At 43.9% G+C, this 23,404-nt stretch overlaps 4 non-coding genes across 4 annotated transcripts; all 4 read right to left on the reverse strand.

Annotated features, from left to right (window-relative positions):
• Positions 1-460: 460 nt before the first annotated feature.
• On the reverse strand, positions 461-534 carry TRNAT-AGU (transfer RNA threonine (anticodon AGU)). The gene has a single exon. It is a non-coding gene; the product is annotated as a tRNA-Thr (tRNA).
• A 5,528-nt stretch (positions 535-6,062) lies between these two features.
• TRNAT-AGU (transfer RNA threonine (anticodon AGU)) lies at positions 6,063-6,136 on the reverse strand. The gene has a single exon. It is a non-coding gene; the product is annotated as a tRNA-Thr (tRNA).
• Positions 6,137-9,422: 3,286 nt separating this feature from the next.
• Positions 9,423-9,496, reverse strand: TRNAT-AGU (transfer RNA threonine (anticodon AGU)). The gene has a single exon. It is a non-coding gene; the product is annotated as a tRNA-Thr (tRNA).
• Positions 9,497-17,262: 7,766 nt separating this feature from the next.
• TRNAT-AGU (transfer RNA threonine (anticodon AGU)) lies at positions 17,263-17,336 on the reverse strand. The gene has a single exon. It is a non-coding gene; the product is annotated as a tRNA-Thr (tRNA).
• Between the last annotated feature and the right edge of the window lie 6,068 nt (positions 17,337-23,404).

Raw genomic sequence — 23,404 nt, forward strand, 5'->3', positions numbered from 1 at the left:
GTTCGGTAAAGGTACCTTTGTTGACGGGGTGGCTGAGTGGTTAAGGCGATGGATTGCTAATCCATTGTGCTCTGCACGCATGGGTTCAAATCCCATCCTCGTCGTATGATTCCATTTTGGAAAATTCTCTATGCTCAGTGCAAGCAATTCCCCGAGGAAGAAAATTTACCATCACCGTTCAAGAAGGATGCTATTGAAGTCTCTAAACATATTTACAGGCATTGTGTAGCGTATCAGTCAGGCAATAGTGAATCCGCACCTCTAATTTATCGTGCCTTATGCCATCCTACATTTTGCAAAACTTTGCAACCATCTACTTGTTAAAACTAAACCAGAGCTGACTCTTTGCCACTCGGGTGGAGTATTCTAGGGATGTGGGACGAGCATCTTTAATGTCATTGGCTAGTGAACATCTCCCTTTTGGAAAAAAAAGCTGATTATTGAGCAGAATAAGAGAACAAGGCACTGCTGAGAGTTGAACTCAGGATCTCCTGTTTACTAGACAGGCGCTTTAACCAACTAAGCCACAGTGCCCATGAACAAAACTGTGGAAAACCAGAAAGATGGCAAAGATGATCCAGGAGAAGAATTTTTAAATGTAGGATGATTTTGTGGAGTGGTTCTAAGTTTTGCTATTTGTCACAGAGATGGCAAATTAAGTGTGAACAGATCCTATGCAGCATGTAGTTTCAGGTGGCTGCCACTATAGAACAGCAAGTAAGTCGAGTCCCGTCCCATACTTGGTAGCAGCATGCAGTTCTCTGTCATTTTGCATCGTGACAATTCTAAATGAAATCGGCTTGGGACGATCGTTTTTGGAAAAGACATGGATAATTTGTCCATAGGTATGTAATCCATGCATTTGCCTTGCATGAATTGTGGCCTGTTTTACTTTAAAAGTTAGATAGAAGACAGAACTGACAGATTTAGGGAATGCTAGGGAAATGCCAACATAAATGAGAAGCAGAGAGGACTGAATGTTTAGTATTTATGCCATTAGCATGGGTCACCACGTTGGATGTAAAACAAGACCTGCTGAGCCAATGTCTGATGTACGGCGCTGTTGCATGTGGAAAGAAAATGAAACCTAAGAATCATCACGACTGTTTTCCAAATGTGGGTTCGGTAAAGGTACTTTTGTTGATGGGGTGGCTGAGTGGTTAAGGTAATGGATTGCTAATCCATTGTGCTCTGCACGCATGGGTTCGAATCCCATCCTCGTCGTATGATTCCATTTTGGAAAATTCTCTATGCTCAGTGCAAGCAATTCCCCGAGGAAGAAAATTTACCATCACCGTTCAAGAAGGATGCTATTGAAGTCTCTAAACATATTTACAGGCATTATGTAGCGTATCAGTCAGGCAGTAGTGAATCGGGACCTCTAATTTATCGTGCCTTATGCCATCCTACATTTTGCAAAACGTTGCAACCATCTACTTGTTAAAACTAAACCAGAGCTGACTCTTTGTCACTCGGGTGGAGTATTCTAGGGATGTGGGACGAGCATCTTTAATGTCATTGGCTAGTGAACATCTCCCTTTTGGAAAAAAAAGCTGATTATTGAGCAGAATAAGAGAACAAGGCACTGCTGAGAGTTGAACTCAGGATCTCCTGTTTACTAGACAGGCGCTTTAACAAACTAAGCCACAGCGCCCATGAGCAAAACTGTGGAAAACCAGAAAGATGGCAATGATGATCCAGGAGAAGAATTTTTAAATGTAGGATGATTTTGAGGAGTGGTTCTAAGTTTTGCTATTTGTCATAGAGATGGCAAATTAAGTGTGAACAGATCCTATGCAGAATGTGGTTTCAGGTGGCTACCACTATTGAACAGCAAGGAAGTCGAGTCCCATCACATACTTGGCAGCAGCATGCAGTTCTCTGTCATTTTGCATCGTGACGATTCTAAATGAAATCGGCTTGGGACGATCCTTTTTGGAAAAGACATGGATAATTTGTCCATAGGTATGTAATCCATGCATTTGCCTTGCATGAATTGTGGCCTGTTTTACTTTAAAAGTTAGATAGAAGACAGAATTGACAGATTTAGGGAATGCTAGGGAAATGCCAACATAAATGAGAAGCAGAGAGGACTGAATGTTTAGTATTTATGCCATTAGCATGGGTCACCACATTGGATGTAAAACAAGACCTGCTGAGCCAATGACTGATGTACGGCGCTGTTGCATGTGGAAAGAAAATGAAACCTAAGAATCATCACGACTGTTTTCCAAATGTGGGTTCGGTAAAGGTACTTTTGTTGTCGGGGTGGCTGAGTGGTTAAGGCGATGGACTGCTCACCCATTGTGCTCTGCACGCATGGGTTCGAATCCCATCCTCGTCGTATGATTCAATTTTGGAAAATTCTCTATGCTCAGCGCAAGCAATTCCCCGAGGAAGAAAATTTACCATCACTGTTCAAGAAGGGTGCTATTAAAGTCTCTAAACATATTTACAGGCATTATGTAGCGTATCAGTCAGGCAGTAGTGAATCGGGACCTCTAATTTATCGTGCCTTATGCCATCCTACATTTTGCAAAACTTTGCAACCATCTACTTGTTAAAACTAAACCAGAGCTGACTCTTTGTCACTCGGGTGGAGTATTCTAGGGATGTGGGACGAGCATCTTTAATGTCATTGGCTAGTGAACATCTCCCTTTTGGAAAAAAAACCTGATTATTGAGCAGAATAAGAGAACAAGGCACTCCTGAGAGTTGAACTCAGGATCTCCTGTTTACTAGACAGGCGCTTTAACCAACTAAGCCACAGCGCCCATGAGCAAAACTGTGGAAAACCAGAAAGATGGCAATGATGATCCAGGAGAAGAATTTTTAAATGTAGGATGATTTTGAGGAGTGGTTCTAAGTTTTGCTATTTGTCACAGAGATGGCAAATTAAGTGTGAACAGATCCTATGCAGCATGTAGTTTCAGGTGGCTACCACTATAGAACAGCAAGGAAGTCGAGTCCCATCACATACTTGGCAGCAGCATGCAGTTCTCTGTCATTTTGCATCGTGACAATTCTAAATGAAATCGGCTTGGGACGATCCTTTTTGGAAAAGACATGGATAATTTGTCCATAGGTATGTAATCCATGCATTTGCCTTGCATGAATTGTGGCCTGTTTTACTTTAAAAGTTAGATAGAAGGCAGAATTGACAGATTTAGGGAATGCTAGGGAAATGCCAACATAAATGAGAAGCAGAGAGGACTGAATGTTTAGTATTTATGCCATTAGCATGGGTCACCACGTTGGATGTAAAAAAAGACCTGCTGAGCCAATGACTGATGTACGGCGCTGTTGCATGTGGAAAGAAAATGAAACCTAAGAATCATCACGACTGTTTTCCAAATGTGGGTTCGGTAAAGGTACTTTTGTTGTCGGGGTGGCTGAGTGGTTAAGGCGATGGATTGCTAATCCATTGTGCTCTGCACGCATGGGTTCGAATCCCATCCTCGTCGAATGATTCCATTTTGGAAAATTCTCTATGCTCAGTGCAAGCAATTCCCCGAGGAAGAAAATTTACCATCACCATTCAAGAAGGATGCTATTGAAGTCTCTAAACATATTTACAGGCATTGTGTAGCGTATCAGTCAGGCAATAGTGAATCCGCACCTCTAATTTATCGTGCCTTATGCCATCCTACATTTTGCAAAACATTGCAACCATCTACTTGTTAAAACTAAACCAGAGCTGACTCTTTGTCACTCAGGTGGAGTATTCTAGGGATGTGGGACGAGCATCTTTAATGTCATTGGCTGGTGAACATCTCTCTTTTGGAAAAAAAAGCTGATTATTGAGCAGAATAAGAGAACAAGGCACTGCTGAGAGTTGAACTCAGGATCGCCTGTTTACTAGACAGGCGCTTTAACCAACTAAGCCACAGTGCCCATGAGCAAAACTGTGGAAAACCAGAAAGATGGCAAAGATGATCCAGGAGAAGAATTTTTAAATGTAGGATGATTTTGTGGAGTGGTTCTAAGTTTTGCTATTTGTCACAGAGATGGCAAATTTAGTGTGAACAGATCCTATGCAGCATGTAGTTTCAGGTGGCTGCCACTATAGAACAGCAAGGAAGTCGAGTCCCGTCCCATACTTGGTAGCAGCATGCAGTTCTCTGTCATTTTGCATCGTGACAATTCTAAATGAAATCGGCTTGGGACGATCGTTTTTGGAAAAGACATGGATAATTTGTCCATAGGTATGTAATCCATGCATTTGCCTTGCATGAATTGTGGCCTGTTTTACTTTAAAAGTTAGATAGAAGACAGAACTGACAGATTTAGGGAATGCTAGGGAAATGCCAACATAAATGAGAAGCAGAGAGGACTGAATGTTTAGTATTTATGCCATTAGCATGGGTCACCACGTTGGATGTAAAACAAGACCTGCTGAGCCAATGACTGATGTACGGCGCTGTTGCATGCGGAAAGAAAATGAAACCTAAGAATCATCACGACTGTTTTCCAAATGTGGGTTCGGTAAAGGTACTTTCGTTGTCGGGGTGGCTGAGTGGTTAAGGCGATGGACTGCTAACCCATTGTGCTCTGCACGCATGGGTTCGAATCCCATCCTCGTCGTATGATTCAATTTTGGAAAATTCTCTATGCTCAGCGCAAGCAATTCCCCGAGGAAGAAAATTTACCATCACTGTTCAAGAAGGGTGCTATAAAAGTTTCTAAACATATTTACAGGCATTATGTAGCGTATCAGTCAGGCAGTAGTGAATCGGGACCTCTAATTTATCGTGCCTTATGCCATCCTACATTTTGCAAAACTTTGCAACCATCTACTTGTTAAAACTAAACCAGAGCTGACTCTTTGTCACTCGGGTGGAGTATTCTAGGGATGTGGGACGAGCATCTTTAATGTCATTGGCTAGTGAACATCTCCCTTTTGGAAAAAAAAAAGCTGATTATTGAGCAGAATAAGAGAACAAGGCACTCCTGAGAGTTGAACTCAGGATCTCCTGTTTACTAGACAGGCGCTTTAACCAACTAAGCCACAGCGCCCATGAGCAAAACTGTGGAAAACCAGAAAGATGGCAATGATGATCCAGGAGAAGAATTTTTAAATGTAGGATGATTTTGAGGAGTGGTTCTAAGTTTTGCTATTTGTCATAGAGATGGCAAATTAAGTGTGAACAGATCCTATGCAGAATGTGGTTTCAGGTGGCTACCACTATAGAACAGCAAGGAAGTCGAGTCCCATCACATACTTGGCAGCAGCATGCAGTTCTCTGTCATTTTGCATCGTGACAATTCTAAATGAAATCGGCTTGGGACGATCGTTTTTGGAAAAGACATGGATAATTTGTCCATAGGTATGTAATCCATGCATTTGCCTTGCATGAATTGTGGCCTGTTTTACTTTAAAAGTTAGATAGAAGACAGAACTGACAGATTTAGGGAATGCTAGGGAAATGCCAACATAAATGAGAAGCAGAGAGGACTGAATGTTTAGTATTTATGCCATTAGCATGGGTCACCACGTTGGATGTAAAACAAGACCTGCTGAGCCAATGTCTGATGTACGGCGCTGTTGCATGTGGAAAGAAAATGAAACCTAAGAATCATCACGACTGTTTTCCAAATGTGGGTTCGGTAAAGGTACCTTTGTTGACGGGGTGGCTGAGTGGTTAAGGCGATGGATTGCTAATCCATTGTGCTCTGCACGCATGGGTTCGAATCCCATCCTCGTCGTATGATTCCATTTTGGAAAATTCTCTATGCTCAGTGCAAGCAATTCCCCGAGGAACAAAATTTACCATCACCGTTCAAGAAGGATGCTATTGAAGTCTCTAAACATATTTACAGGCATTGTGTAGCGTATCAGTCAGGCAATAGTGAATCCGCACCTCTAATTTATCGTGCCTTATGCCATCCTACATTTTGCAAAACTTTGCAACCATCTACTTGTTAAAACTAAACCAGAGCTGACTCTTTGCCACTCGGGTGGAGTATTCTAGGGATGTGGGACGAGCATCTTTAATGTCATTGGCTAGTGAACATCTCCCTTTTGGAAAAAAAAGCTGATTATTGAGCAGAATAAGAGAACAAGGCACTGCTGAGAGTTGAACTCAGGATCTCCTGTTTACTAGACAGGCGCTTTAACCAACTAAGCCACAGTGCCCATGAGCAAAACTGTGGAAAACCAGAAAGATGGCAAAGATGATCCAGGAGAAGAATTTTTAAATGTAGGATGATTTTGTGGAGTGGTTCTAAGTTTTGCTATTTGTCACAGAGATGGCAAATTAAGTGTGAACAGATCCTATGCAGCATGTAGTTTCAGGTGGCTGCCACTATAGAACAGCAAGTAAGTCGAGTCCCGTCCCATACTTGGTAGCAGCATGCAGTTCTCTGTCATTTTGCATCGTGACAATTCTAAATGAAATCGGCTTGGGACGATCGTTTTTGGAAAAGACATGGATAATTTGTCCATAGGTATGTAATCCATGCATTTGCCTTGCATGAATTGTGGCCTGTTTTACTTTAAAAGTTAGATAGAAGACAGAACTGACAGATTTAGGGAATGCTAGGGAAATGCCAACATAAATGAGAAGCAGAGAGGACTGAATGTTTAGTATTTATGCCATTAGCATGGGTCACCACGTTGGATGTAAAACAAGACCTGCTGAGCCAATGACTGATGTACGGCGCTGTTGCATGCGGAAAGAAAATGAAACCTAAGAATCATCACGACTGTTTTCCAAATGTGGGTTCGGTAAAGGTACTTTCGTTGTCGGGGTGGCTGAGTGGTTAAGGCGATGGACTGCTAACCCATTGTGCTCTGCACGCATGGGTTCGAATCCCATCCTCGTCGTATGATTCAATTTTGGAAAATTCTCTATGCTCAGCGCAAGCAATTCCCCGAGGAAGAAAATTTACCATCACTGTTCAAGAAGGGTGCTATAAAAGTTTCTAAACATATTTACAGGCATTATGTAGCGTATCAGTCAGGCAGTAGTGAATCGGGACCTCTAATTTATCGTGCCTTATGCCATCCTACATTTTGCAAAACTTTGCAACCATCTACTTGTTAAAACTAAACCAGAGCTGACTCTTTGTCACTCGGGTGGAGTATTCTAGGGATGTGGGACGAGCATCTTTAATGTCATTGGCTAGTGAACATCTCCCTTTTGGAAAAAAAAGCTGATTATTGAGCAGAATAAGAGAACAAGGCACTCCTGAGAGTTGAACTCAGGATCTCCTGTTTACTAGACAGGCGCTTTAACCAACTAAGCCACAGCGCCCATGAGCAAAACTGTGGAAAACCAGAAAGATGGCAAGGATGATCCAGGAGAAGAATTTTTAAATGTAGGATGATTTTGTGGAGTGGTTCTAAGTTTTGCTATTTGTCACAGAGATGGCAAATTAAGTGTGAACAGATCCTATGCAGCATGTAGTTTCAGGTGGCTGCCACTATAGAACAGCAAGGAAGTCGAGTCCCGTCCCATACTTGGTAGCAGCATGCAGTTCTCTGTCATTTTGCATCGTGACAATTCTAAATGAAATCGGCTTGGGACGATCCTTTTTGGAAAAGACATGGATAATTTGTCCATAGGTATGTAATCCATGCATTTGCCTTGCATGAATTGTGGCCTGTTTTACTTTAAAAGTTAGATAGAAGACAGAACTGACAGATTTAGGGAATGCTAGGGAAATGCCAACATAAATGAGAAGCAGAGAGGACTGAATGTTTAGTATTTATGCCATTAGCATGGGTCACCACGTTGGATGTAAAACAAGACCTGCTGAGCCAATGTCTGATGTACGGCGCTGTTGCATGTGGAAAGAAAATGAAACCTAAGAATCATCACGACTGTTTTCCAAATGTGGGTTCGGTAAAGGTATTTTTGTTGATGGGGTGGATGAGTGGTTAAGGCGATGGATTGCTAATCCATTGTGCTCTGCACGCATGGGTTCGAATCCCATCCTCGTCGAATGATTCCATTTTGGAAAATTCTCTATGCTCAGTGCAAGCAATTCCCCGAGGAAGAAAATTTACCATCACCATTCAAGAAGGATGCTATTGAAGTCTCTAAACATATTTACAGGCATTGTGTAGCGTATCAGTCAGGCAATAGTGAATCCGCACCTCTAATTTATCGTGCCTTATGCCATCCTACATTTTGCAAAACATTGCAACCATCTACTTGTTAAAACTAAACCAGAGCTGACTCTTTGTCACTCAGGTGGAGTATTCTAGGGATGTGGGACGAGCATCTTTAATGTCATTGGCTGGTGAACATCTCTCTTTTGGAAAAAAAAGCTGATTATTGAGCAGAATAAGAGAACAAGGCACTGCTGAGAGTTGAACTCAGGATCGCCTGTTTACTAGACAGGCGCTTTAACCAACTAAGCCACAGTGCCCATGAGCAAAACTGTGGAAAACCAGAAAGATGGCAAAGATGATCCAGGAGAAGAATTTTTAAATGTAGGATGATTTTGTGGAGTGGTTCTAAGTTTTGCTATTTGTCACAGAGATGGCAAATTTAGTGTGAACAGATCCTATGCAGCATGTAGTTTCAGGTGGCTACCACTATAGAACAGCAAGGAAGTCGAGTCCCGTCCCATACTTGGTAGCAGCATGCAGTTCTCTGTCATTTTGCATCGTGACAATTCTAAATGAAATCGGCTTGGGACGATCGTTTTTGGAAAAGACATGGATAATTTGTCCATAGGTATGTAATCCATGCATTTGCCTTGCATGAATTGTGGCCTGTTTTACTTTAAAAGTTAGATAGAAGACAGAACTGACAGATTTAGGGAATGCTAGGGAAATGCCAACATAAATGAGAAGCAGAGAGGACTGAATGTTTAGTATTTATGCCATTAGCATGGGTCACCACGTTGGATGTAAAACAAGACCTGCTGAGCCAATGTCTGATGTACGGCGCTGTTGCATGTGGAAAGAAAATGAAACCTAAGAATCATCACGACTGTTTTCCAAATGTGGGTTCGGTAAAGGTACCTTTGTTGACGGGGTGGCTGAGTGGTTAAGGCGATGGATTGCTAATCCATTGTGCTCTGCACGCATGGGTTCAAATCCCATCCTCGTCGTATGATTCCATTTTGGAAAATTCTCTATGCTCAGTGCAAGCAATTCCCCGAGGAAGAAAATTTACCATCACCGTTCAAGAAGGATGCTATTGAAGTCTCTAAACATATTTACAGGCATTGTGTAGCGTATCAGTCAGGCAATAGTGAATCCGCACCTCTAATTTATCGTGCCTTATGCCATCCTACATTTTGCAAAACTTTGCAACCATCTACTTGTTAAAACTAAACCAGAGCTGACTCTTTGCCACTCGGGTGGAGTATTCTAGGGATGTGGGACGAGCATCTTTAATGTCATTGGCTAGTGAACATCTCCCTTTTGGAAAAAAAAGCTGATTATTGAGCAGAATAAGAGAACAAGGCACTGCTGAGAGTTGAACTCAGGATCTCCTGTTTACTAGACAGGCGCTTTAACCAACTAAGCCACAGTGCCCATGAACAAAACTGTGGAAAACCAGAAAGATGGCAAAGATGATCCAGGAGAAGAATTTTTAAATGTAGGATGATTTTGTGGAGTGGTTCTAAGTTTTGCTATTTGTCACAGAGATGGCAAATTAAGTGTGAACAGATCCTATGCAGCATGTAGTTTCAGGTGGCTGCCACTATAGAACAGCAAGTAAGTCGAGTCCCGTCCCATACTTGGTAGCAGCATGCAGTTCTCTGTCATTTTGCATCGTGACAATTCTAAATGAAATCGGCTTGGGACGATCGTTTTTGGAAAAGACATGGATAATTTGTCCATAGGTATGTAATCCATGCATTTGCCTTGCATGAATTGTGGCCTGTTTTACTTTAAAAGTTAGATAGAAGACAGAACTGACAGATTTAGGGAATGCTAGGGAAATGCCAACATAAATGAGAAGCAGAGAGGACTGAATGTTTAGTATTTATGCCATTAGCATGGGTCACCACGTTGGATGTAAAACAAGACCTGCTGAGCCAATGTCTGATGTACGGCGCTGTTGCATGTGGAAAGAAAATGAAACCTAAGAATCATCACGACTGTTTTCCAAATGTGGGTTCGGTAAAGGTACTTTTGTTGATGGGGTGGCTGAGTGGTTAAGGTAATGGATTGCTAATCCATTGTGCTCTGCACGCATGGGTTCGAATCCCATCCTCGTCGTATGATTCCATTTTGGAAAATTCTCTATGCTCAGTGCAAGCAATTCCCCGAGGAAGAAAATTTACCATCACCGTTCAAGAAGGATGCTATTGAAGTCTCTAAACATATTTACAGGCATTATGTAGCGTATCAGTCAGGCAGTAGTGAATCGGGACCTCTAATTTATCGTGCCTTATGCCATCCTACATTTTGCAAAACGTTGCAACCATCTACTTGTTAAAACTAAACCAGAGCTGACTCTTTGTCACTCGGGTGGAGTATTCTAGGGATGTGGGACGAGCATCTTTAATGTCATTGGCTAGTGAACATCTCCCTTTTGGAAAAAAAAGCTGATTATTGAGCAGAATAAGAGAACAAGGCACTGCTGAGAGTTGAACTCAGGATCTCCTGTTTACTAGACAGGCGCTTTAACAAACTAAGCCACAGCGCCCATGAGCAAAACTGTGGAAAACCAGAAAGATGGCAATGATGATCCAGGAGAAGAATTTTTAAATGTAGGATGATTTTGAGGAGTGGTTCTAAGTTTTGCTATTTGTCATAGAGATGGCAAATTAAGTGTGAACAGATCCTATGCAGAATGTGGTTTCAGGTGGCTACCACTATTGAACAGCAAGGAAGTCGAGTCCCATCACATACTTGGCAGCAGCATGCAGTTCTCTGTCATTTTGCATCGTGACGATTCTAAATGAAATCGGCTTGGGACGATCCTTTTTGGAAAAGACATGGATAATTTGTCCATAGGTATGTAATCCATGCATTTGCCTTGCATGAATTGTGGCCTGTTTTACTTTAAAAGTTAGATAGAAGACAGAATTGACAGATTTAGGGAATGCTAGGGAAATGCCAACATAAATGAGAAGCAGAGAGGACTGAATGTTTAGTATTTATGCCATTAGCATGGGTCACCACATTGGATGTAAAACAAGACCTGCTGAGCCAATGACTGATGTACGGCGCTGTTGCATGTGGAAAGAAAATGAAACCTAAGAATCATCACGACTGTTTTCCAAATGTGGGTTCGGTAAAGGTACTTTTGTTGTCGGGGTGGCTGAGTGGTTAAGGCGATGGACTGCTCACCCATTGTGCTCTGCACGCATGGGTTCGAATCCCATCCTCGTCGTATGATTCAATTTTGGAAAATTCTCTATGCTCAGCGCAAGCAATTCCCCGAGGAAGAAAATTTACCATCACTGTTCAAGAAGGGTGCTATTAAAGTCTCTAAACATATTTACAGGCATTATGTAGCGTATCAGTCAGGCAGTAGTGAATCGGGACCTCTAATTTATCGTGCCTTATGCCATCCTACATTTTGCAAAACTTTGCAACCATCTACTTGTTAAAACTAAACCAGAGCTGACTCTTTGTCACTCGGGTGGAGTATTCTAGGGATGTGGGACGAGCATCTTTAATGTCATTGGCTAGTGAACATCTCCCTTTTGGAAAAAAAACCTGATTATTGAGCAGAATAAGAGAACAAGGCACTCCTGAGAGTTGAACTCAGGATCTCCTGTTTACTAGACAGGCGCTTTAACCAACTAAGCCACAGCGCCCATGAGCAAAACTGTGGAAAACCAGAAAGATGGCAATGATGATCCAGGAGAAGAATTTTTAAATGTAGGATGATTTTGAGGAGTGGTTCTAAGTTTTGCTATTTGTCACAGAGATGGCAAATTAAGTGTGAACAGATCCTATGCAGCATGTAGTTTCAGGTGGCTACCACTATAGAACAGCAAGGAAGTCGAGTCCCATCACATACTTGGCAGCAGCATGCAGTTCTCTGTCATTTTGCATCGTGACAATTCTAAATGAAATCGGCTTGGGACGATCCTTTTTGGAAAAGACATGGATAATTTGTCCATAGGTATGTAATCCATGCATTTGCCTTGCATGAATTGTGGCCTGTTTTACTTTAAAAGTTAGATAGAAGGCAGAATTGACAGATTTAGGGAATGCTAGGGAAATGCCAACATAAATGAGAAGCAGAGAGGACTGAATGTTTAGTATTTATGCCATTAGCATGGGTCACCACGTTGGATGTAAAAAAAGACCTGCTGAGCCAATGACTGATGTACGGCGCTGTTGCATGTGGAAAGAAAATGAAACCTAAGAATCATCACGACTGTTTTCCAAATGTGGGTTCGGTAAAGGTACTTTTGTTGTCGGGGTGGCTGAGTGGTTAAGGCGATGGATTGCTAATCCATTGTGCTCTGCACGCATGGGTTCGAATCCCATCCTCGTCGAATGATTCCATTTTGGAAAATTCTCTATGCTCAGTGCAAGCAATTCCCCGAGGAAGAAAATTTACCATCACCATTCAAGAAGGATGCTATTGAAGTCTCTAAACATATTTACAGGCATTGTGTAGCGTATCAGTCAGGCAATAGTGAATCCGCACCTCTAATTTATCGTGCCTTATGCCATCCTACATTTTGCAAAACATTGCAACCATCTACTTGTTAAAACTAAACCAGAGCTGACTCTTTGTCACTCAGGTGGAGTATTCTAGGGATGTGGGACGAGCATCTTTAATGTCATTGGCTGGTGAACATCTCTCTTTTGGAAAAAAAAGCTGATTATTGAGCAGAATAAGAGAACAAGGCACTGCTGAGAGTTGAACTCAGGATCGCCTGTTTACTAGACAGGCGCTTTAACCAACTAAGCCACAGTGCCCATGAGCAAAACTGTGGAAAACCAGAAAGATGGCAAAGATGATCCAGGAGAAGAATTTTTAAATGTAGGATGATTTTGTGGAGTGGTTCTAAGTTTTGCTATTTGTCACAGAGATGGCAAATTTAGTGTGAACAGATCCTATGCAGCATGTAGTTTCAGGTGGCTGCCACTATAGAACAGCAAGGAAGTCGAGTCCCGTCCCATACTTGGTAGCAGCATGCAGTTCTCTGTCATTTTGCATCGTGACAATTCTAAATGAAATCGGCTTGGGACGATCGTTTTTGGAAAAGACATGGATAATTTGTCCATAGGTATGTAATCCATGCATTTGCCTTGCATGAATTGTGGCCTGTTTTACTTTAAAAGTTAGATAGAAGACAGAACTGACAGATTTAGGGAATGCTAGGGAAATGCCAACATAAATGAGAAGCAGAGAGGACTGAATGTTTAGTATTTATGCCATTAGCATGGGTCACCACGTTGGATGTAAAACAAGACCTGCTGAGCCAATGTCTGATGTACGGCGCTGTTGCATGTGGAAAGAAAATGAAACCTAAGAATCATCACGACTGTTTTCCAAATGTGGGTTCGGTAAAGGTACTTTTGTTGACGGGGTGGCTGAGTGGTTAAGGTAATGGATTGCTAATCCATTGTGCTCTGCACGCATGGGTTCGAATCCCATCCTCGTCGTATGATTCCATTTTGGAAAATTCTCTATGCTCAGTGCAAGCAATTCCCCGAGGAAGAAAATTTACCATCACCGTTCAAGAAGGATGCTATTGAAGTCTCTAAACATATTTACAGGCATTATGTAGCGTATCAGTCAGGCAGTAGTGAATCGGGACCTCTAATTTATCGTGCCTTATGCCATCCTACATTTTGCAAAACGTTGCAACCATCTACTTGTTAAAACTAAACCAGAGCTGACTCTTTGTCACTCGGGTGGAGTATTCTAGGGATGTGGGACGAGCATCTTTAATGTCATTGGCTAGTGAACATCTCCCTTTTGGAAAAAAAAGCTGATTATTGAGCAGAATAAGAGAACAAGGCACTGCTGAGAGTTGAACTCAGGATCTCCTGTTTACTAGACAGGCGCTTTAACAAACTAAGCCACAGCGCCCATGAGCAAAACTGTGGAAAACCAGAAAGATGGCAATGATGATCCAGGAGAAGAATTTTTAAATGTAGGATGATTTTGAGGAGTGGTTCTAAGTTTTGCTATTTGTCATAGAGATGGCAAATTAAGTGTGAACAGATCCTATGCAGAATGTGGTTTCAGGTGGCTACCACTATAGAACAGCAAGGAAGTCGAGTCCCATCACATACTTGGCAGCAGCATGCAGTTCTCTGTCATTTTGCATCGTGACGATTCTAAATGAAATCGGCTTGGGACGATCGTTTTTGGAAAAGACATGGATAATTTGTCCATAGGTATGTAATCCATGCATTTGCCTTGCATGAATTGTGGCCTGTTTTACTTTAAAAGTTAGATAGAAGACAGAATTGACAGATTTAGGGAATGCTAGGGAAATGCCAACATAAATGAGAAGCAGAGAGGACTGAATGTTTAGTATTTATGCCATTAGCATGGGTCACCACGTTGGATGTAAAACAAGACCTGCTGAGCCAATGACTGATGTACGGCGCTGTTGCATGTGGAAAGAAAATGAAACCTAAGAATCATCACGACTGTTTTCCAAATGTGGGTTCGGTAAAGGTACTTTTGTTGTCGGGGTGGCTGAGTGGTTAAGGCGATGGACTGCTAACCCATTGTGCTCTGCACGCATGGGTTCGAATCCCATCCTCGTCGTATGATTCAATTTTGGAAAATTCTCTATGCTCAGCGCAAGCAATTCCCCGAGGAAGAAAATTTACCATCACTGTTCAAGAAGGGTGCTATTAAAGTCTCTAAACATATTTACAGGCATTATGTAGCGTATCAGTCAGGCAGTAGTGAATCGGGACCTCTAATTTATCGTGCCTTATGCCATCCTACATTTTGCAAAACTTTGCAACCATCTACTTGTTAAAACTAAACCAGAGCTGACTCTTTGTCACTCGGGTGGAGTATTCTAGGGATGTGGGACGAGCATCTTTAATGTCATTGGCTAGTGAACATCTCCCTTTTGGAAAAAAAACCTGATTATTGAGCAGAATAAGAGAACAAGGCACTCCTGAGAGTTGAACTCAGGATCTCCTGTTTACTAGACAGGCGCTTTAACCAACTAAGCCACAGCGCCCATGAGCAAAACTGTGGAAAACCAGAAAGATGGCAATGATGATCCAGGAGAAGAATTTTTAAATGTAGGATGATTTTGAGGAGTGGTTCTAAGTTTTGCTATTTGTCATAGAGATGGCAAATTAAGTGTGAACAGATCCTATGCAGAATGTGGTTTCAGGTGGCTACCACTATAGAACAGCAAGGAAGTCGAGTCCCATCACATACTTGGCAGCAGCATGCAGTTCTCTGTCATTTTGCATCGTGACAATTCTAAATGAAATCGGCTTGGGACGATCGTTTTTGGAAAAGACATGGATAATTTGTCCATAGGTATGTAATCCATGCATTTGCCTTGCATGAATTGTGGCCTGTTTTACTTTAAAAGTTAGATAGAAGACAGAACTGACAGATTTAGGGAATGCTAGGGAAATGCCAACATAAATGAGAAGCAGAGAGGACTGAATGTTTAGTATTTATGCCATTAGCATGGGTCACCACGTTGGATGTAAAACAAGACCTGCTGAGCCAATGACTGATGTACGGCGCTGTTGCATGTGGAAAGAAAATGAAACCTAAGAATCATCACGACTGTTTTCCAAATGTGGGTTCGGTAAAGGTACTTTTGTTGTCGGGGTGGCTGAGTGGTTAAGGCGATGGACTGCTAACCCATTGTGCTCTGCACGCATGGGTTCGAATCCCATCCTCGTCGTATGATTCAATTTTGGAAAATTCTCTATGCTCAGCGCAAGCAATTCCCCGAGGAAGAAAATTTACCATCACTGTTCAAGAAGGGTGCTATTAAAGTCTCTAAACATATTTACAGGCATTATGTAGCGTATCAGTCAGGCAGTAGTGAATCGGGACCTCTAATTTATCGTGCCTTATGCCATCCTACATTTTGCAAAACTTTGCAACCATCTACTTGTTAAAACTAAACCAGAGCTGACTCTTTGTCACTCGGGTGGAGTATTCTAGGGATGTGGGACGAGCATCTTTAATGTCATTGGCTAGTGAACATCTCCCTTTTGGAAGAAAAACCTGATTATTGAGCAGAATAAGAGAACAAGGCGCTCCTGAGAGTTGAACTCAGGATCTCCTGTTTACTAGACAGGCGCTTTAACCAACTAAGCCACAGCGCCCATGAGCAAAACTGTGGAAAACCAGAAAGATGGCAATGATGATCCAGGAGAAGAATTTTTAAATGTAGGATGATTTTGAGGAGTGGTTCTAAGTTTTGCTATTTGTCATAGAGATGGCAAATTAAGTGTGAACAGATCCTATGCAGAATGTGGTTTCAGGTGGCTACCACTATAGAACAGCAAGGAAGTCGAGTCCCATCACATACTTGGCAGCAGCATGCAGTTCTCTGTCATTTTGCATCGTGACAATTCTAAATGAAATCGGCTTGGGACGATCGTTTTTGGAAAAGACATGGATAATTTGTCCATAGGTATGTAATCCATGCATTTGCCTTGCATGAATTGTGGCCTGTTTTACTTTAAAAGTTAGATAGAAGACAGAACTGACAGATTTAGGGAATGCTAGGGAAATGCCAACATAAATGAGAAGCAGAGAGGACTGAATGTTTAGTATTTATGCCATTAGCATGGGTCACCACGTTGGATGTAAAACAAGACCTGCTGAGCCAATGACTGATGTACGGCGCTGTTGCATGTGGAAAGAAAATGAAACCTAAGAATCATCACGACTGTTTTCCAAATGTGGGTTCGGTAAAGGTACTTTTGTTGTCGGGGTGGCTGAGTGGTTAAGGCGATGGACTGCTAACCCATTGTGCTCTGCACGCATGGGTTCGAATCCCATCCTTGTCGTATGATTCCATTTTGGAAAATTCTCTATGCTCAGCGCAAGCAATTCCCCGAGGAAGAAAATTTACCATCACTGTTCAAGAAGGGTGCTATTAAAGTCTCTAAACATATTTACAGGCATTATGTAGCGTATCAGTCAGGCAATAGTGAATCAGCTCCTCTAATTTATCGTGCCTTATGCCATCCTACATTTTGCAAAACTTTGCAACCATCTACTTGTTAAAACTAAACCAGAGCTGACTCTTTGTCACTCGGGTGGAGTATTCTAGGGATATGGGACGAGCATCTTTAATGTCATTGGCTAGTGAACATCTCCCTTTTGGAAAAAAAAGCTGATTATTGAGCAGAATAAGAGAACAAGGCACTGCTGAGAGTTGAACTCAGGATCTCCTGTTTACTAGACAGGCGCTTTAACCAACTAAGCCACAGTGCCCATGAGCAAAACTGTGGAAAACCAGAAAGATGGCAAAGATGATCCAGGAGAAGAATTTTTAAATGTAGGATGATTTTGTGGAGTGGTTCTAAGTTTTGCTATTTGTCACAGAGATGGCAAATTAAGTGTGAACAGATCCTATGCAGCATGTAGTTTCAGGTGGCTGCCACTATAGAACAGCAAGGAAGTCGAGTCCCGTCCCATACTTGGTAGCAGCATGCAGTTCTCTGTCATTTTGCATCGTGACAATTCTAAATGAAATCGGCTTGGGACGATCGTTTTTGGAAAAGACATGGATAATTTGTCCATAGGTATGTAATCCATGCATTTGCCTTGCATGAATTGTGGCCTGTTTTACTTTAAAAGTTAGATAGAAGACAGAACTGACAGATTTAGGGAATGCTAGGGAAATGCCAACATAAATGAGAAGCAGAGAGGACTGAATGTTTAGTATTTATGCCATTAGCATGGGTCACCACGTTGGATGTAAAACAAGACCTGCTGAGCCAATGTCTGATGTACGGCGCTGTTGCATGTGGAAAGAAAATGAAACCTAAGAATCATCACGACTGTTTTCCAAATGTGGGTTCGGTAAAGGTACTTTTGTTGACGGGGTGGCTGATTGGTTACTAGACAGGCGCTTTAACAAACTAAGCCACAGCGCCCATGAGCAAAACTGTGGAAAACCAGAAAGATGGCAATGATGATCCAGGAGAAGAATTTTTAAATGTAGGATGATTTTGAGGAGTGGTTCTAAGTTTTGCTATTTGTCATAGAGATGGCAAATTAAGTGTGAACATATCCTATGCAGAATGTGGTTTCAGGTGGCTACCACTATAGAACAGCAAGGAAGTCGAGTCCCATCACATACTTGGCAGCAGCATGCAGTTCTCTGTCATTTTGCATCGTGACGATTCTAAATGAAATCGGCTTGGGACGATCCTTTTTGGAAAAGACATGGATAATTTGTCCATAGGTATGTAATCCATGCATTTGCCTTGCATGAATTGTGCCCTGTTTTACTTTAAAAGTTAGATAGAAGACAGAATTGACAGATTTAGGGAATGCTAGGGAAATGCCAACATAAATGAGAAGCAGAGAGGACTGAATGTTTAGTATTTATGCCATTAGCATGGGTCACCACGTTGGATGTAAAACAAGACCTGCTGAGCCAATGTCTGATGTACGGCGCTGTTGCATGTGGAAAGAAAATGAAACCTAAGAATCATCACGACTGTTTTCCAAATGTGGGTTCGGTAAAGGTACTTTTGTTGACGGGGTGGCTGAGTGGTTAAGGCGATGGACTGCTAACCCATTGTGCTCTGCACGCATGGGTTCGAATCCCATCCTCGTCGTATTATTCAATTTTGGAAAATTCTCTATGCTCAGTGCAAGCTATTCCCCGAGGAAGAAAATTTACCATCACCGTTCAAGAAGGATGCTATTGAAGTCTCTAAACATATTTACAGGCATTATGTAGCGTATCAGTCAGGCAATAGTGAATCCGCACCTCTAATTTATCGTGCCTTATGCCATCCTACATTTTGCAAAACATTGCAACCATCTACTTGTTAAAACTAAACCAGAGCTGACTCTTTGTCACTCGGGTGGAGTATTCTAGGGATGTGGGACGAGCATCTTTAATGTCATTGGCTAGTGAACATCTCCCTTTTGGAAAAAAAACCTGATTATTGAGCAGAATAAGAGAACAAGGCACTGCTGAGAGTTGAGCTCAGGATCTCCTGTTTACGAGAGAGGCGCTTAAACCAACTAAGCCACAGCGCCCATGAGCAAAACTGTGGAAAACCAGAAAGATGGCAAAGATGATCCAGGAGAAGAATTTTTAAATGTAGGATGATTTTGTGGAGTGGTTCTAAGTTTTGCTATTTGTCACAGAGGTGGCAAATTAAGTGTGAACAGATCCTATGCAGCATGTAGTTTCAGGTGGCTGCCACTATAGAACAGCAAGGAAGTCGAGTCCCGTCCCATACTTGGTAGCAGCATGCAGTTCTCTGTCATTTTAGATCGTGACAATTCTAAATGAAATCGGCTTGGGACGATCCTTTTTGGAAAAGACATGGATAATTTGTCAGTGTGCAGCGAAAGTTGGAATGGCATCAAGTGCTGGGAATTTTCTGGTCTATTATATTATATATCTGCAGTGTGCCTTGGAGCGAGGGGGTTCATATTGTATTTGGGGTGTTGATTGTTGTGCACCAGGACTGTCTTTTTTTAATCCCAGTCCGCTCCTGATTAGGGTACATTTCACATGGGGCAAAAATGCTACAGATATTTCGTGCAGACTTTCCACATGGAGAATTCCCAGCATTTACAATATAAGCCATATGGATGAGATTTAATAAATCCCAACTACATCTATGAGTATGTCTAAAAGAAAAGCTGTCTTAGTTGCCCCTGGCAACCAATCACAGTGCAGCTTTTGTTTTGTATTCTGTCCTGGTAAAATGAAAGCTGTGCTGTGATTGGTTGCTAGGGGTAACTAAGACTTTATCTTGTAGACAGTTTCTTAAATCTGCCACATAGTATGGGAAAAAATTGCGTGCAGGATATTTAAAATTGTAGCATGATGACTGTTTGCTGCTGATTTCACTGTTTACAACCAAAAGGGTGAAATTTGAGACAAATACCAAACTTTAAGACAAAATCCACAACCTCAAACTCTGATTAAAATGACTGATTGCGTAAACATTTTCCATGAATTGATCCCTTACCATTCAAGGTGGTCCCTCCCGCTGGCGGGGGCCATCCATCCGGTCCAGGCGCGGCCAGCAGCGGACCCTCTGGCGGGGGCCATCCATCCGGTCCGGGCGCGGCCAGCGGCGGGCCCTCTGGCGGAGGCCATCCATCCGGTACAGGTGCGGCCAGCGGCGGGCCCTCTGGCGGGGGCCATCCATCCGGTCCAGGCGCAGCCAGCGGCGGGCCCTCTGGCGGGGGCCATCCATCCGGTCCAGGCGCGGCCAGTGGCGGGCCCTCTGGCAGGGGCCATCCATCCGGTCCAGGCGTGGCCATCGGCGGGCCCTCTGGCGGGGGCTACCATCCGGTCCAGGCGTGGCGGGCCCTCTGGCGGGGGCCATCCATCCGGTCCAGGCGCGGCCAGCCGCGTTGGTGAGGGCGCGTATAATGTTGCAGGAGACGTGGTCGTGCAGGGCTGGGACGGCACATCGGGAAAAGTAGTGGCGACTGGGAACTGAGTAGCGCGGGGCCGCCGCTGCCATCATACTTTTGAAGGACTCCGTTTCCACAACCCTATACGGCAGCATCTCCAGGCTGATAAATTTGGCTACGTGCACGTTTAACGCTTGAGCGTGCAGGTGCGTAGCGGCGTACTTGTGCTTGCGCTCAAACACTTGCGCTAGCGACGGCTGGACGCTGCGCTGAGAGACATTGGTGGATGGGGCCGAGGACAGCGGAGGTGAGGGTGTGGGTGCAGGCCAGGAGACGGTAGTGCCTGTGTCCACAGAGCGGGGTTGGATCTCAGTGGCAGGTTGGGGCACAGGGGGAGAGGCAGCGGTGCAAACCGGAGGCGGTGAACGGCCTTCGTCCCACCTTGTGGGGTGCTTGGCCATCATATGTCTGCGCATGCTGGTGGTGGTGAGGCTGGTGGTGGTGGCTCCCCGGCTGATCTTGACGCGACAAAGGTTGCACACCACTGTTCGTCGGTCGTCTGCACTCTCAGTGAAAAACTGCCAGACCTTTGAGCACCTCGGCCTCTGCAGGGTGGCATGGCGCGAGGGGGCGCTTTGGGAAACAGTTGGTGGATTATTCGGTCTGGCCCTGCCTCTACCCCTGGCCACCGCACTGCCTCTTGCAACCTGCCCTGCTGCTGCCCTTGCCTCCCCCTCTGAAGACCTGTCCTCAGTAGGCGTAGCAAACCAGGTGGGGTCAGTCACCTCATTGTCCTGCTGCTCTTCCTCAGAATCCTCAGTGCGCTCCTCCCTCGGACTTAATGCCCTTACTACTACCTCACTGATAGACAACTGTGTCTCATCGTCATCGGCCTCCTCACCCACTGAAAGGTCTTGAGACAGTTGCCGGAAGTCCCCAGCCTCATCCCCCGGACCCCGGGAACTTTCCAATGGTTGGGCATCAGTCACGATAAACTCCTCTGGTGGGAGAGGAACCACTGCTGCCCAATCTGAGCAGGGGCCCGAGAACAGTTCCTGGGAGTCTGCCCGCTCCTCAGAATGTCTCATTTTCATGGAATGAGGAGGCTGGGAGGAAGGAGGAGCAGCAGCCAGAGGATTCTGAGTTGCAGCAGTGGACGGCGCAGAACTGTGGGTGGACGATAGGTTGCTGGAAGCACTTTCTGCCATCCACGACAGGACCTGCTCACACTGCTCATTTTCTAATAAAGGTCTACCGCGCTATGAATGTGGGGACGCCAGAAACGTGCCTCTCTCCTAATCCCGCAGCAGTCGGCTGCGATACACCTGGATCAGGAGCTCGGCCTGTGCCCACACCCGGACTAGGGCCTCCGTGTCCTCGGCCGCGCCCACGTCCTCTAGGCCTACCCCTACCCCTCTGCATGCTGTATTACCAGTAATGCAGAAACAGAACGCTGTAATTAAATGTGCCGCTTATTGGCCTGTGGTTGGAGGCTGACTTCACTTACGGAACGCCAGGAAATAATTTGGCGCACGCCTGCTGTAACACTTAGCTGGCTGCGTATTTATTTGTAGAACTACTACCCCCAGCACACACGGACCCAGAACACTGAGCACAGTGACAGGCAGGCCAAATAGATTTTTTGCCCAATATTTTTTTGAAAAGGCCAACTGCATATATTCAGTCAATAATATATGTCTTCTGGCCCTGGAGTGTGTGACAGAACTGCAGAGTGTCGCACTGTTATTAACTGCAACAGAGCGGTGATTTCAGAGCCAGGAAATAATTTGGCGCATGCCTGCTGTAACGCTTAGCTGGCTGCGTATTTATTTGTAGAACTACTACCCCCAGCACACACGGACCCAGAACACTGAGCACAGTGACAGGCAGGCCAAATAGATTTTTTGCCCAATATTTTTTTGAAAAGTCCAACTGCGTATATTCAGTCAATAAAATATGTCTTCTGGCCCTGCCTACACAATTCTGTCCCTGTAGTATTACTGCAGGGCGCAATGCTCTGCACGGCCGATATACCAAAAAAAAAAAAATGTACAACACTGCAAAAAGCAGCCTCCACAGTACTGCACACGGTTAGATGTGGCCCTAAGAAGGACCGTTGGGGTTCTTGAAGCCTACAATCACTCCTAACACTCTCCCTGCCTAACCACCACTTCTGTCCCTGTAGTATTACTGCAGGGCGCAATGCTCTGCACGGCCGATATACCAAAAAAAAAAAAAAGTACAACACTGCAAAAAGCAGCCTCCACAGTACTGCACACGGTTAGATGTGGCCCTAAGAAGGACCGTTAGGGTTCTTGAAGCATACACTAACTCCTAACACTGTCCCTACAGCAGCTCCAACACGATAGCACTGTCCCTCAGCTATGTCACAACGCATCTGAGGCGAGCCGCGGGAGGGGCCGATTTTTATACTCGGGTGACACCTGATCTCGCCAGCCACTCACTGCAGCGGGGTGGTATAGGGCTTGAACGTCGCAGGGGGAAGTTGTAATGCCTTCCCTGTCTTTCAATTGGCCAGAAAAGCGCGCTAACGTCTCAGAGATGAAAGTGAAAGTAACCCGAACATCGCGTGGTACTCGTCACGAGTAACGAGCATCCCGAACACGCTAATACTCGAACGAGTATCAAGCTCGGACGAGTACGTTCGCTCATCTCTAGTAGTAGTACAAGTATTTTGTTAGTGTTTTATATAATTGAAGCTTAATTTATATAAAACCCTAACAATATACTTGCACTACTACAACTGATCAGCTGTTCAGCGGTCGGTGCACACCTGCACTTATATGACTTCTGCAGGAAGTACGCAGCTCTGTTCCCGCAGTGGTGAGGCTTGGTATTACAGGCGATTCACTTCAATGGGAAGTTACCCTGCAATATGAGACCGGACCACTGCTGTGGGAACAGAGCTGTCTGCTTCTTGT

This window comes from Eleutherodactylus coqui, chromosome 11 (assembly GCF_035609145.1).
Source record: "Eleutherodactylus coqui strain aEleCoq1 chromosome 11, aEleCoq1.hap1, whole genome shotgun sequence".
Lineage (NCBI taxonomy): Eukaryota > Metazoa > Chordata > Amphibia > Anura > Eleutherodactylidae > Eleutherodactylus > Eleutherodactylus coqui.